At 48.8% G+C, this 14600-nt stretch overlaps 2 pseudogenes across 2 annotated transcripts; both read left to right on the top strand.

Moving 5' to 3' along the window:
• The first annotated feature begins 384 nt into the window (after positions 1-384).
• On the top strand, positions 385-2119 carry LOC309536690 (inositol 1,4,5-trisphosphate receptor-interacting protein-like 1 pseudogene; annotated as a pseudogene). Its single transcript has one exon. The product of its transcript is annotated as an inositol 1,4,5-trisphosphate receptor-interacting protein-like 1 pseudogene (transcript).
• Positions 2120-12076: 9957 nt separating this feature from the next.
• LOC309538261 (inositol 1,4,5-trisphosphate receptor-interacting protein-like 1 pseudogene) lies at positions 12077-13799 on the top strand (annotated as a pseudogene). The gene has a single exon. The product of its transcript is annotated as an inositol 1,4,5-trisphosphate receptor-interacting protein-like 1 pseudogene (transcript).
• Positions 13800-14600: the final 801 nt, after the last annotated feature.

Genomic DNA, 14600 nt, shown 5'->3' with positions numbered 1-14600 from the left:
TTCTGGTATTGTTTGGGGGGAGGACTGCTTGGCTCAGTGGTGGTCTGCTGGCTGAGCCCCTTTGGCTAACACCTCTGTGCAAGCAGGTATCAGGTAATAAGTACCTGAAGGGTGGGAAGAGCAGAAACATCCCAGATGTTTCCTATCCAGCTCTACCCCACCAACCCCAGTTCCTTCCCACTCCCCACAGTTACCAATACCAGGAGGGGGAAATGTACAAAATGGTAATCACTTAGCAAATAAGCTATGTTTACAATTTAATTGATATGATTTCTACTGATTGCAGGATTCAGTCTTTTCTCCAGGGCAGAATTCATGCAGCCTTGCTGAGAAATCTTCCTTGTCAACAGTTTGGATGCTTTTCTCTCTCATGTTTTTCTCCAGGGACATCTGCTTTAGAGATGGCCTTGGGCCGCCTAATCTTCCTGGCTGTGCTAGCTCTAGTTCATCGCCCCCTGATGGTCAGTGACCACACAGACTCGGCCACACTGGACCAGCTCCAGGAGCATGAGAAGCTGATGAAAACAGAAATGGGACGCCTGCAGACAGAATTTGACTGGAACTGGGACCCAAGGCAGAGCCGGGAGGATTGGGTGACAACCAATCCGGCAGCAGAGGATGGAACCTGGGATGGGTGGCACTACGTAGGGCTGGTCATTCTCATCCTGTTTGGGTGCTGCGGACACGCCATAGAGAAGGAACCCAGTTATGACTCCAGCACAGACAGCTCCAGCACCACCACCAGTGAAGAAGACTTTGACGACACTGACACGGAATCCGAAGACGACGAATCCAAGCAAAAAATGCTGGAGACCTTCTATGACCAGCACATTGACCTGGAAGCCAGTGATCTGACCAACATGTGTTACTTTGTGGAGACCTTTGTGAATGACTTGCTGGAGGCTTGTCGCGGAGCCCTTCCCTACCAGAACACCCTCCCTGTGCTGGAGAACTGCATCGGGGTGGACAGTGCCTTTGAAGGATGGCACACACAGAAGCCTTCCAAAGCTTTCCGCGTTCTCGTGCCCATACAACCACCCAAGGGGCACTCTTTCCACATTGAAACTAGTAAATCTGAGGGTGCCCCAAGCACACATGGACACATCTTGGTGGAGACAGAATGTGTGTGCAAGAGAGAGAGGTTCCTGGGGGATGTGGTGTGTTTCCTTCACCATCCAGAGAAAGAACTGAGCAGTGACAAGCAAGGAATCTTCCTTATCCACGTTTTGTGCACCAGCTTCCACTTGGATGTGGAGAAAACAATCCACTGGTTCCAAGGCCTGGTGGGCAATGCCTGGCCCAGTATCCAGCCCAAGTACGACCTTGACCTTGTGCCTCAGCCTTCTAGTTCAACATGTCGACTGAAACTGGCATTCTGGTCAGGCAAGTCGATCTCTGTTGACATCATACTCGGGGTGCAGCAAGGAGACTCCTTGGTCTTCCTGGCCACCCAACCTGCCATGATGGATCGTTTGACTGGCACCGTCTGGCAGAAGTCCTTTGCTGTCCAGGAGCTGCTCTTTTTTGAGTGGGTGAGCCAGCGAGTCCCAGAGAAGAGCTGCCACCTGAAATGTCTCCAGATCATAATCTATTTCAAAGAGTCCAGCCCATCAGAGGGGAAGAACATGGTGCTCACCAACTATCACTACAAGACTTGCCTGATGCATCTCTTGCTCTTTCAGCCCCCGTTGGACTGGGGCCCTGAGAGCTCTGCACGAAGACTTCAGGACATCCTCTTGTATATGCACACGGCCCTGCAGGAGATATATCTTCAGCATTTCATTATTGGTAACATCTCCTTGCCTATCCGGATCCCTATGCCCAGGGTCCTCCGGTGTGCAACACCCGTAAATCTTTTCAGGCACTTGGCAGAGGACCCAAACCTTCATGCCAAGGCAATGAAGGAGTTTGCAGAGGTTGTACAACCAGTGAGGGCTCTGTTGACAGGGTACCGACAGTAGCAAAAGTCAGCTCTCTTAGAAAGACCAGCCTTTTGTGGCTCTTCATAGACCCACATACCCTAACAGGGTTGGAATGGCAGAGGGCGGTGGCCAGCAATGAAACAAAGCTGGCTTAGATGTGTAGGAGCATCTCTGATCCTGGGATGGTGCCATGTGGGTATCTTTATATGCTCCAGTTCCAAAAGAATTTGCTATATTAAACTTGAAATAAAGGTTCCAGCAAACTGTGTTCTTAAATGCCTGCCAGGCCTCCAATGAAGCCACTGTGTTTCACTGCTTCTCTAGGTCTACCTTTAGAAAACCCATAAACTAACCACAGGCATCCGATGGCCACAGGGCTGCATTTGCAACTTCCCCAGCTGTTTTTTCAATGGAACATGAGATGGAAGGAGGGGTCACTAATCTGTCTTGGTCTGAAAACAAAAGAAGTGTGTCGATCCCTAACTATGGCAGCACTGTCACACTGTGTGCAGGGGCCGTACCCAACACTCGTGGTGCCTGTGGCAGAAAATCCAAAGAAATTAATTAACATGGGGCACAGCAAGCTGTTTGAACAGGGGTGGGTCGCTTCTGACCATCCATATACTGTTGGGCTCCCATCAGCCCCAACCAGCATGGCCAAGGGCTGATGGGAGTTGTAGTCCAGCAACACCTGGGGGACCACAGTCTTCCTACCACTGAGTTGGAAAGCTGTCCTGCACATGCCTCATTCAAATGAATGGGAACCACCAGAGCAGTTTTTATTCTCTTCAAAATAAGAACTGCACAATGTATCCCTGCAAAGGTTTCTGAGGACAGCAGTCTACCATGGATTCAAGGCTGGTTATGCATGCAATTTTTGAACAGCAGCCACACAATGCCCTCTTCAGAATGCCATCCTATATTATTTTCCCTTTTAGTTTCTGTGGAAAATCTAGCAAGTTAAAAAACAAAGAGCTGTGGAAATGGTAGATGTGGATATGGGGTGTGGTGGATACGAGGTGGCATTTGGATGAGGATGTGTAAAAGCTTGCATGCATGGAGAGCAGGGATTCCTAAATAAACTGTGCAGGAGCATCCAGGCACTTGTCCAGGCTTCATGTTTCCTTCAGAATGAGGCACAGGGGACGCAGGGATATGCATACCCCCAAACATTTTGTGAAGCTAAGAATGGCCTCATTGCGGGGCAGCATTTCAATATGAGTAGGTAAATGAGAGTACCAAAAAAAATATATAGTAAAAAACCACTGGGCCCAGCAAAGGCTGAGGTGTCTTTAGGATTTATGGTTTATTTACAAATATATACCACCTAAGCCTACAACGGAGGAGTTCACAGCATTAGCACTCCAAGAGACCTTGCTTCTCCCATAGTTGCAATCTTCAAACAGAAATCAAGCATCGCTCTGTCTCTTTGGCTTCCCAGCATGCCCCTTCCACTTCCAGCTTCTACCTCACATCACTCCACTCCACTCTCTGCTCTTGTCTTTGCCTTTCTAAGTACCAGCGAGTTTGAGGGAGGCCAAACCCATTTTCTGTCTAATCCACTTCCTTTGTTCCTTTGTACTTGTAGAGTGTGGAGTACCGTATTTTTCGCCCTATAGGACGCACCAGCCCATAGGACGCACCTAGCTTTTTGGGGGGGAAATCAAGGAAAAAATTTTTATTTTCCCCCCAGGTTTGCGCAACCATCCCCAAGCTAGAAGAGGGAGACGGAGCGCTCCGTCTCCCTCTTCTGCCTTCAGGGACAGCCTCTCTAGCCTCCGTGGGGCAGCAGCTTGCCCCACTGTCCCCCGAGCTTATGGGGCTGGCGATGGGGAGAAGCAAGCTTGCTTCTACCCCCCGGCAGCCTCCAGATCAGGTCGGGGAATAGCGGGGTGACGGCGCTCCGCCTCCCCACTACCCCCCGAGCTTGTGGGCTGCAGGCTGCTGCCCACAAGCTTTGCGAGCCAGCGGGACCTCCCGCCGGGCTTGCAAGGCTTGCGGATGTCTTCCTGAAGCCTGGAGAGCGAGAGGGGTCGGTGCGCACCGACCCCTCTCGCTCTCCAGGCTTCAGGGAAAGCCTGCATTCGCCCCATTGGACGCGCCCAGATTTCCCCTTCATTTTTGGAGGAGAAAAAGTGCGTCCTATAGGGCGAAAAATACGGTAAATTTGTAGTTTTTTTTTAAAAAAACACAATTTAAACAGTTAAAATCATTGGCAGCATTATAATGACATTTGTAATGTGAAATTGATTGTGATAAATTAGGAGTACATAATAGTTGGGAAAAGTGTAAGATGCAAAAAATTAATTTTTAAAATTTAAGAATCCATGGGAGGGAGGGAAGTCGGAAGGTTCAGATAACCTTGTTATTGGATATATGTGTGAGAGATAAGATGTATAAAATTGGAAACTAATAAAAAAATCATTAAAAAAATATATGTGTTGGTGCTGACCTTGAAAGCCCTAAACGGCCTCCGCCCAGTATGCGTGAAGGAGCATCTCCACCCCCATCATTGAGCCCGGACACTGAGGTCCAGCTCCGAGGGCCTCCTGGTGGTTCCCTCACTGCAAGAAATGAAGTTATAGGGAACAAGGCTGAGGGCCTTCTTGGTAGTGGCACCCGCCCTGTGGAAACAAGCAACTATCTGACTTTTAGAAGGTACTGAAAGCAGCCCTGTTTAGGGAAGTTTTAAACGTCTGATGTTTTATTATAATTTTAATTACACTCATTAATACTCAGTGGATTTTCCACGGTCAACATTTGGTTTGGAATCCATTATTATTGGAAATTGGACTTGGTTGCCAGTAGTTCCTCATTCATATTAAAGTGGGGGGTTTTTTGCGGGGGGTGTTGTATGTTCACTAGGCATTCAGACACCTCTTTATTGTCAACAATGTACATTGCCCAGTCAATGTACATAATCTCCAATAGGACTATGGGAATGTGCATTTCTCAGTTGTGTTTTGTATATTCTCTGACCATTTCTGCTTTATGCCTGGTGGCCAGCTGTTCTGCACATTAACTGCTCATCTTACCCCCAACATCTCTTTGCTACCACGTGTTCTGCTTGCGTATTATCAATAAACATACATTACAGAAAGCTGTATATAGCTGCGCAGCCTGCATTCGCTCCATAAGACGCACACACATTTACCCTTACTTTTTAGGAGGGGAAAAGTGAGTCTTATAGAGCAAAAAATACAGTAACTCCTGGAAATGGAGAATACACACAATATACTGAGCGTGCTAGAATTTTGAATGCCTCTCTTTATCAATATTTCCCTATATCAGTGAAGAGCAAAAATGAAGGATGAATGGTGATACAATGGAATATAGGGAAAGAGGAGGTAAACTGTTTCCCTCCCCCAAGCTGCAGCAGCAGGTCTCTTTCATTGACACTGTTGTTTGACCCTGGGGAAGCAATCAGAGCAAGTGAGTGATCTAGATTTTTTTGTATGAGTTTGTTCCATATATCTGGTGCAATGGGACATTACCTTGAAACAAATGAATAGACACATATTCTGCAGATTATTAATCCGGTCCAACCCCCTGTTCAATGCATTATCTACAATGCAGGATGCAATTAGGTAAAAGTAAAACGTAAAGGACCCCTGGACAGTTAAGTCTAGCTCATCTCGCTTTCAGGCCGAGGGTGCTAGCGTTTGCCCACAGACAGCATTCCAGGTCATGTGGCCAACATGACTAAACAGCTTCTGGTGCAACGGAATACCGTGGTGGAAACCAGAGCGCACGGAAACGCCGTTTACCTTCCCGCCGCAGTGGTACCTATTTATCTATTTGCACTGGTGAGCTTTTGTACTGCTAGGTTGGCAGAAGCTGGGACAGAGCAACAGGAGCTCACCCCGTCAAGGGGATTCAAACTGCCGACCTTCTGAATGGCAAGCCGAAGGGGCTCAGTGTTTTAGACCACAGCGCCACCTGCAACTACAGCATCCTTGGCAAATACGTAGTTATCCAGCCTCTGCTTAAATACCTCCAGCCAAGGATTGCCCACCACCTTTTGAGGCAGTCTGTTCCACAGCTCTTACGGTTTGGAAGTTTCTGTGAAGCTGTCCAGTGCCCAAGGGGCCAAGTTCACTGTGTGATATTTCTGAACCGGCAGTTTAGCTTGAAGCTGCACAGAATTTGTGGAAGGCTTCCAGACCTCAGGTGCCCCCCCTCCTGCCTCAACCAAAGAGGGCTGTCAATCAACATCTGCAGTACATTTTTCAGTCCCTTAGTGGAACAGGCTACCTCAGCTAAGCTGCCTAATCTGTAACACTTCATTCTGGAGATTTTTTAGGCATCTAGCCTGCAAATGTGGGATGTCTGTAAGGAATATAAGCAAACAGCACTTCATTGCAGCCAGGTCCTTATATCATAGAGAAAGAATGTGGTTCTGGAGAGGCCACTAAGCTCAGAGAGAGATGACTTGCGCTGAAAGAGACATGGCTGTTAGCGAGCTTTGACTTTGGGGAAGCATAGATCTCCTTCTTTGCAGGAATCCATGGTCCAGAGGTTTTTTTAGATCCTATTGCTGAGGAGCCAACTACACCCTGAGCACAAATTCAGCTGTCTGCAGTACAGTAAGGAGCTACAAAGCCATTGTGTACTTATTGCACGAAACCAGTGAGGCACATGATTTAAAGAAGAGGCGGTCAACCTCAAACCCTCCAGCTTTCCTCAGATGAAAATACAGTGGTACCTCAGGTTAAGAACTTAATTTGTTCTGGAGGTCCGTTCTTAACCTGAAACTATTCTTAACCTGAAGCACCACTTTAGCTAATGGGGCCTCCTGCTGTCACCGCGCCACCGGAGCACGATTTCTGTTCTCATCCTGAAGCAAAGTTCTTACCTGAGTTGCTATTTCTGGGTTAGTGGAGTCTGTAACCTGAAGCGTATGTAACCCGAGGCATAGGCGCGACTCCATGGGGCCTGAGGGGGCCCGAGCCCCCTCAAAAATTCGTTTGGGGGGCTCTGCCCCCCCACTAATCTCGGGTGCCCCTCCAGCAGAGCGCCACCACCGCCCCTCCCCCAGCCCAAAATGCACAGGGTCGGGCTGCATGCCTCCTGCCCTCCCTCCCGAGCAAAAGCTCCACCCAATTTCCTTCAGAGCTGATTAATAGGCGCAGCACACTCTCCCCTATTCGCTCACGAGGAGGCGGTGCCACTTTATCTGCATATTCATGAGCTTATTTATTATTCATGAGCTTTCGCGGGCTCCCCCAATATTTTTTATAAGTCGGCGCCCCTGTATTTAGCAGAAACCAAACTGCAGCACTACAGGAACCACACCAAACACAGGTCAGAATGGAAGTTGCTGCCTCATTGCATCCCTCACTCACATCAGCCCAGCCAGCAAGGGTGGTCTCCTCTTGACTGTCAATAGCTCTCTGGGGTCTTAGGCAGAGGAGACAGGTCTTTCCCACTGAAGGTGAGAAGCATAACCCTTTGACTGAGCTAGAATGTAGCCTGGTCTGGAATAAGGCAGCTTCACATCTAGCTCAGTATTGTCTATTATTCTAACTTAGGGTTGCCATATTTCATAAAGTAAAAACCAGGACACCCCAAAATTATTGAGCTTCTTTTAAGGAAACCACCAAAATTGTTGAGCCCAATGTTGTTTCAATTGACTTGCCTAAGATCCAGGAGAAAGCACTGCCTTTCGGAACCCCCCCCCCCGAAGTCAATTCCGCCCTTGAAATCCCAGTAACGTCCGGGAAGATCCAGACCTATGCCAGCCCTGTTCTAACTGGCAGCAGCAGTCCAGGGCCTTCTGCTGAGGGCCTTTGTGCCACCTCTTACCTGATCCTTTTTTAAGCAGGAGATGCCAGAGACTGACCCTGGAACCCTTGCCTGGGCTCTGCTGCTGAGCTCTCAACCCTTCAGCTGTGGTCCCTCTGCTGCAGCTTGGTACATGCCTTTGGGCCTATCCACCAGAGGCACAGGTGGCCATAGCTGTCAACTTTTCCTTTTTTCTTGCAAGGAATCCTATTCGGAATAAAGTAATTTCCCTTTAAAAAAAAGGGGGGGAACGTTGACAGCTATGGAGATGGCACAGAGATGGCCATACCAGCTGGGGCAGATAGGAGTTGTAGTCCAAAACAGGTGAAGGCCACCAGGCTGGCCTAAACTCTCCCTGGTGCTTTGTCTTCTTGCCAGAGGTGAGCAGGAGCAGTCCTGGTGGCCAAGGGACCCATACAGGGCAGTGCAAGGGAAGCTGGACCTGCTTCCCTCTCCTTTTAAGGGCAGCTGTGACTGCTGGGGCAGCTGTGACTTCACAGTCAGCCAAGTAATAATGGGGGTGAGCTAGCAGTGCAGCAGGCAACAGCCAACAGGGCTGCACAAAGGCAGTGGGAGAGCTGGGGAAGGCCCAGGCTTTAAAGAGCAAGAGTGACTTGAGTATGTTGTGCTGTGCCTGCAGAGAGGAGGAGAGGCATGGAGCAGCCCTGGCTTAAGATGCCCCTTTAAGAGCTCTGTGCCTCCAGAGGTAGGAATGGAAGTGATGGAGAGGGGTGGGATTGGCCTATGTGACAGGCAGCTGGAGGCAAGCTACAAGGGTGGGCGGATGTGTAGAAACCTCTGGTGTTTGTGAAGCTGCAAGGCAGTCTGCTGTGCAAATGGGATAGGAGCCACAACCATTGCTCCTTCCACTTTCGGTCTCTCCTGCCCAACCTACCAACTGGCACGCAGCCCCTAGACTGTTGACTACAAGCAGCTTGCTTCAACAAGAACCAAGATACATTATATAAAAAAGACAAATCCCACATTCAACACAGCTGTTAATGATAAAATCCTACATTTGTAGTAACACAATTAAGCAGCAAATCTCTAAAAACTAAAAAACAAAAGTGAATTATTTGCAAAATTAAAATATATCGGAATGCAGCTGATATATATATGTGTGTGTGTGTGTGTGTGTATATATATATATATATATATATATATATATATATATATATATATATATGCAGGTTTTGGTGTCTTCGGGTGTCTTCCCGTGTAAGAGTCGGGGTGTCTGTGCGACGTTTCGACGAGGTCTCACTCGTCATCTTCAGGCTGGTGCTTTCGGCTTCTTGTTACTGGAACAGAGCAGAGTCTGGTGTTTGAGTTCCTATAAATACTGTTGAGGGGTGTGGTGTATAGCCTCCAACGTTCTGGGCAGAGAGGAAGTTCCTAGATTAGTGTGCCTTTTCTTCTTTTGTTCCTTAATTACTTGAGGGATATCTTGGGTGATTTCATGAGTGATATTCTGAATACCACTGGGTGGGTCATTAAGTGTAGATTAGTTGCTAAAGCTTTCGTGTCTTGACCTCTTGAGCTTGTGAAGAGTTTTTCTGAGAAGATGGCTGTGCTGCATTTAGTTGTGCTCTGGCTTGGCTTCGTGTATAGGGGCGAGCTGTGGTTTTGTGCCTTGTGCCAGCCAGATCTGTGTAGGGATTGCAGGGGGGTGCAGCATCCGGAGGTGCCACTATAGTTTGGCTACTGGATGGAGTCTGTAATATGTCTGTGGAGAGGGTCTGGATTTGGGTCTGGTGTGGTTGATTGGTGACGGCGTTCTGTGTGCCTCTGGTTCTGGTGTCGGTTTTTGTGGGGAGGGCTAATTTCCAGATGTCTGGCAGGCGGGACGTGTCGTCACGCTTGTTCATGTTGTGAGGGTGTTTCTCTATCTCGATGGCTTCCATGATTATTCTCTTGTGGTGATGTTCCATGTTAAAGAGCAATTTGGAATCTGCAAAATTAATTTCGTGTCCTGTTTCTTTCACATGGAACATCACCACAAGAGAATAATTAGCCCTCCCCACAAAAACCGACACCAGAACCAGAGGCACACAGAACGCCGTCACCAATCAACCACACCAGACCCAAACCCAGACCCTCTCCACAGACATATTACAGACTCCATCCAGTAGCCAAACTATAGTGGCACCTCCGGATGCTGCACCCCCCTGCAATCCCTACACAGATCTGGCTGGCACAAGGCACAAAACCACAGCTCGCCCCTATACACGAAGCCAAGCCAGAGCACAACTAAATGCAGCACAGCCATCTTCTCAGAAAAACTCTTCACAAGCTCAAGAGGTCAAGACACGAAAGCTTTAGCAACTAATCTACACTTAATGACCCACCCAGTGGTATTCAGAATATCACTCATGAAATCACCCAAGATATCCCTCAAGTAATTAAGGAACAAAAGAAGAAAAGGCACACTAATCTAGGAACTTCCTCTCTGCCCAGAACGTTGGAGGCTATACACCACACCCCTCAACAGTATTTATAGGAACTCAAACACCAGACTCTGCTCTGTTCCAGTAACAAGAAGCCGAAAGCACCAGCCTGAAGATGACGAGTGAGACCTCGTCGAAACGTCGCACAGACACCCCGACTCTTACACGGGAAGACACCCGAAGACACCAAAACCTGCATTCCTGTACCCGTGAAAATCTACGAAAGCATATATATATATATATATATATATATATATATGGGGACCACATGGTTATTACAAAAAAGCGCCCCCACATGTAATATTACAAATCAGGAATTAAGTGCCACCCTCACTCCTCCGACAATTACACTCCCCTTGCTTCCATCACATAGTACCATCCACTCAATTCTCACTTTGGCAAAACACTCAAAACATTCCACAACCCATCATCATGTCCAAATCCAGCAGTTGCAAAGACAAAAAACCAACATCTCTCACTTGGGATAACACAAACACCTTTCCCCCATCTGTTATCAAGGGAGATTAAACCCTTCCCCACCAAGAGACCCTCACCCTGGGGGGTGGGGTTCAGGCCCAGCCACCAACGCCCTTGAGTCTTGACCCTCACAGAACAATAATGGCGGAAGAAGAATAAACTGAAAAGGACAAATCTGAGCAGGGATAGGAATGGCTAGCACCTTCTGAGATAGCAGTTACAGTGGATGCACCACTGAGTTGGATGGCTTTAAAAGAGGACTGGACAAATTCATGGAGGAGAAGGTCACAGGGGCCACTAGCCAGGATGCCTCTGCTCTGCCTCCATGGCTGGAAGCAGAAATGCTTCGGAGTGCCAGTTGCTGGAAACAGGAAGGGACAGTGCTCTTGCGCTCAGGTCCTGTGGTGAAGGTTTCTCACAGACTGGCCACTAGGAGAACGGGATGCTGGACTGAACCAGGCTCTTCTTGTGTCCTTAACTTGCTCTTTTACTTCTTTTGCTGACTTTCACCATGGCTATCACCAGTGCTTTTTTTCTGGGGGGATGCCAGGGCACGCATATCCCTAAACATTTTGTGAATCTAAGTTTGGCCTCATTGAGCGGCAGTTTTTCAATATGAGTCGGAAAATGAGAGTACCCCTGTAGTGGTTGGGAGTTACTCGTGCGTAATCCTGCTCCGTTTGAGCATTAGTTTGCCTGGTTAAACCCTCCGGACTGCACAGCCCATCTCAGCGTGGCTGCCCTTAGTCACTCGTAGAATCTGTCTGTGGGCGTTTCTTAAAGCGCTGCCAACATAAGAGTTGTTTGACGCCCAATCGTCTCTGCCTCTCACTGCGCGGGAGTCTCCTGCGCAGGGTGGGCGTGGGCAGCGGGGTGCCTGGGCTCTCCTCACTAACATCCAACAAAGAGTCCTGGAGCCCCTGCACCTCCCTGTCCCGTTGCTCTCCTGGATCCCTGGTGTTACACTTATTCCCTTCCCCTTCTTCCCAGCTGAGTCTCCCCCTAGCACTGGGACCTTCTCCTGCAGAATCAGAGACCCTCTCCTTCTCCCGTGCCTCTGATGTCAGTTCCCTGACAACTCCTAAACATTTTTTTTTAAGAAAAAAAGCACTGGTTGCCATGGGCAAAAAGGACAATGGGAAAGCTACCTATTGCCACATTCTGAGCTGATTGACATGTGTTCTGGTATTGTTTGGGGGGGGGACTGCTTGGCTCAGTGGTGGTCTGCTGGCTGAGCCCCTTTGGCTAACACCTCTGTGCAAGCAGGTATCAGGTAATAAGTACCTGAAGGGTGGGAAGAGCAGAAACATCCCAGATGTTTCCTATCCAGCTCTACCCCACCAACCCCAGTTCCTTCCCACTCCCCACAGTTACCAATACCAGGAGGGGGAAATGTACAAAATGGTAATCACTTAGCAAATAAGCTATGTTTACAATTTAATTGATATGATTTCTACTGATTGCAGGATTCAGTCTTTTCTCCAGGGCAGAATTCATGCAGCCTTGCTGAGAAATCTTCCTTGTCAACAGTTTGGATGCTTTTCTCTCTCATGTTTTTCTCCAGGGACATCTGCTTTAGAGATGGCCTTGGGCCGCCTAATCTTCCTGGCTGTGCTAGCTCTAGTTCATCGCCCCCTGATGGTCAGTGACCACACAGACTCGGCCACACTGGACCGGCTCCAGGAGCATGAGAAGCTGATGAAAACAGAAATGGGACGCCTGCAGACAGAATTTGACTGGAACTGGGACCCAAGGCAGAGCCGGGAGGATTGGGTGACAACCAATCCGGCAGCAGAGGATGGAACCTGGGATGGGTGGCACTACGTAGGGCTGGTCATTCTCATCCTGTTTGGGTGCTGCGGACACGCCATAGAGAAGGAACCCAGTTATGACTCCAGCACAGACAGCTCCAGCACCACCACCAGTGAAGAAGACTATGACGACACTGACACGGAATCCGAAGACGACGAATCCAAGCAAAAAATGCTGGAGACCTTCTATGACCAGCACATTGACCTGGAAGCCAGTGATCTGACCAACATGTGTGACTTTGTGGAGACCTTTGTGAATGACTTGCTGGAGGCTTGTCGCGGAGCCCTTCCCTACCAGAACACCCTCCCTGTGCTGGAGAATTGCATCGGGGTGGACAGTGCCTTTGAAGGATGGCACACACAGAAGCCTTCCAAAGCTTTCCGCGTTCTCGTGCCCATACAACCACCCAAGGGGCACTCTTTCCACATTGAAACTAGTAAATCTGAGGGTGCCCCAAGCACACATGGACACATCTTGGTGGAGACAGAATGTGTGTGCAAGAGAGAGAGGTTCCTGGGGGATGTGGTGTGTTTCCTTCACCATCCAGAGAAAGAACTGAGCAGTGACAAGCAAGGAATCTTCCTTATCCACGTTTTGTGCACCAGCTTCCACTTGGATGTGGAGAAAACAATCCACTGGTTCCAAGGCCTGGTGGGCAATGCCTGGCCCAGTATCCAGCCCAAGTACGACCTTGACCTTGTGCCTCAGCCTTCTAGTTCAACATGTCGACTGAAACTGGCATTCTGGTCAGGCAAGTCGATCTCTGTTGACATCATACTCGGGGTGCAGCAAGGAGACTCCTTGGTCTTCCTGGCCACCCAACCTGCCATGATGGATCGTTTGACTGGCACCGTCTGGCAGAAGTCCTTTGCTGTCCAGGAGCTGCTCTTTTTTGAGTGGGTGAGCCAGCGAGTCCCAGAGAAGAGCTGCCACCTGAAATGTCTCCAGATCATAATCTATTTCAAAGAGTCCAGCCCATCAGAGGGGAAGAACATGGTGCTCACCAACTATCACTACAAGACTTGCCTGATGCATCTCTTGCTCTTTCAGCCCCCGTTGGACTGGGGCCCTGAGAGCTCTGCACGAAGACTTCAGGACATCCTCTTGTATATGCACACGGCCCTGCAGGAGATATATCTTCAGCATTTCATTATTGGTAACATCTCCTTGCCTATCCGGATCCCTATGCCCAGGGTCCTCCGGTGTGCAACACCCGTAAATCTTTTCAGGCACTTGGCAGAGGACCCAAACCTTCATGCCAAGGCAATGAAGGAGTTTGCAGAGGTTGTACAACCAGTGAGGGCTCTGTTGACAGGGTACCGACAGTAGCAAAAGTCAGCTCTCTTAGAAAGACCAGCCTTTTGTGGTCCACATACCCTAACAGGGTTGGAAAGGCAGAGGGCGGTGGCCAGCAATGAAACAAAGCTGGCTTAGATGTGTAGGAGCATCTCTGATCCTGGGATGGTGCCATGTGGGTATCTTTATATGCTCCAGTTCCAAAAGAATTTGCTATATTAAACTTGAAATAAAGGTTCCAGCAAACTGTGTTCTTAAATGCCTGCCAGGCCTCCAATGAAGCCACTGTGTTTCACTGCTTCTCTAGGTCTACCTTTAGAAAACCCATAAACTAACCACAGGCATCTGATGGCCACAGGGCTGCATTTGCAACTTCCCCAGCTGTTTTTTCAATGGAACATGAGATGGAAGGAGGGGTCACTAATCTGTCTTGGTCTGAAAACAAAAGAAGTGTGTCGATCCCTAACTATGGCAGCACTGTCACACTGTGTGCAGGGGCCGTACCCAACACTCGTGGTGCCTGTGGCAGAAAATCCAAAGAAATTAATTAACATGGGGCACAGCAAGCTGTTGGAACAGGGGTGGGTCGCTTCTGACCATCCATATACTGTTGGGCTCCCATCAGCCCCAACCAGCATGGCCAAGGGCTGATGGGAGTTGTAGTCCAGCAACACCTGGGGGACCACAGTCTTCCTACCACTGAGTTGGAAAGCTGTCCTGCACATGCCTCATTCAAATGAATGGGAACCACCAGAGCAGTTTTTATTCTCTTCAAAATAAGAACTGCACAATGTATCCCTGCAAAGGTTTCTGAGGACAGCAGTCTACCATGGATTCAAGGCTGGTTATGCATGCAATTTTTGAA

Source organism: Podarcis vaucheri (assembly GCF_965113315.1).
Source record: "Podarcis vaucheri genome assembly, chromosome: 7".
Lineage (NCBI taxonomy): Eukaryota > Metazoa > Chordata > Lepidosauria > Squamata > Lacertidae > Podarcis > Podarcis vaucheri.
Note: the sequence above shows the minus strand (reverse complement) of the source record. Positions and strands in the feature narration are given on the sequence as shown.